The sequence below is a fragment of the Myotis davidii genome, unplaced genomic scaffold, assembly GCF_000327345.1.
Source record: "Myotis davidii unplaced genomic scaffold, ASM32734v1 scaffold845, whole genome shotgun sequence".
NCBI lineage: Eukaryota > Metazoa > Chordata > Mammalia > Chiroptera > Vespertilionidae > Myotis > Myotis davidii.
The window spans coordinates 894,497-895,041 of NW_006296223.1; positions in this window are offsets into that span (position 1 = coordinate 894,497).

A 545-nucleotide genomic window follows, 5' to 3' on the forward strand; every position below is an offset into this window, starting at 1 on the left:
CATTCAGACCCCGGGCGCGTTTGGTGTCTTTTCTCGCTTTTCAACGGGATTCGTTTTCATGAATGAAACGCTGCAGACGCCGTGCAACGAGGAAATGCCTGCTGGCCCCACAGGAGGCTGCGAGGCTCAGCGGCGACCCCAGAACCTCGGGGTCACTGGTCCGATTCCGCTCAGGGCGCGCGCCCCGGTTGTGGGCTCGACCCCCAGTAGGGGGCGTGCAGGAGGCAGCCGATCGATAATGTTCCTCTCTCATCAATACTTCTCTCTCTCCTTCTCCCTTCCTCTCTCTAAAAAAAAAAATCAATAAAAACACTTAAAAAATAAAAGAAAATCCTCCTTAAATAGACCAGAGCAACGTGCCGACGTGAGGCAAAGCCCCCTCCGCCCGTGACGGCCGAGGCCTCAGGACACACCTGTCTCCGGTCGGACGCAGCTCAGGTGAGGGCCTGTGTCCGCAGGAGGCAGATGGAGGCGGGACAGGAGCCCCCTGGGGCCGTCCCCGCAGAGCCCGGCTGTCCGGGGCCCTGGGAGCCCTGGGCACAGAG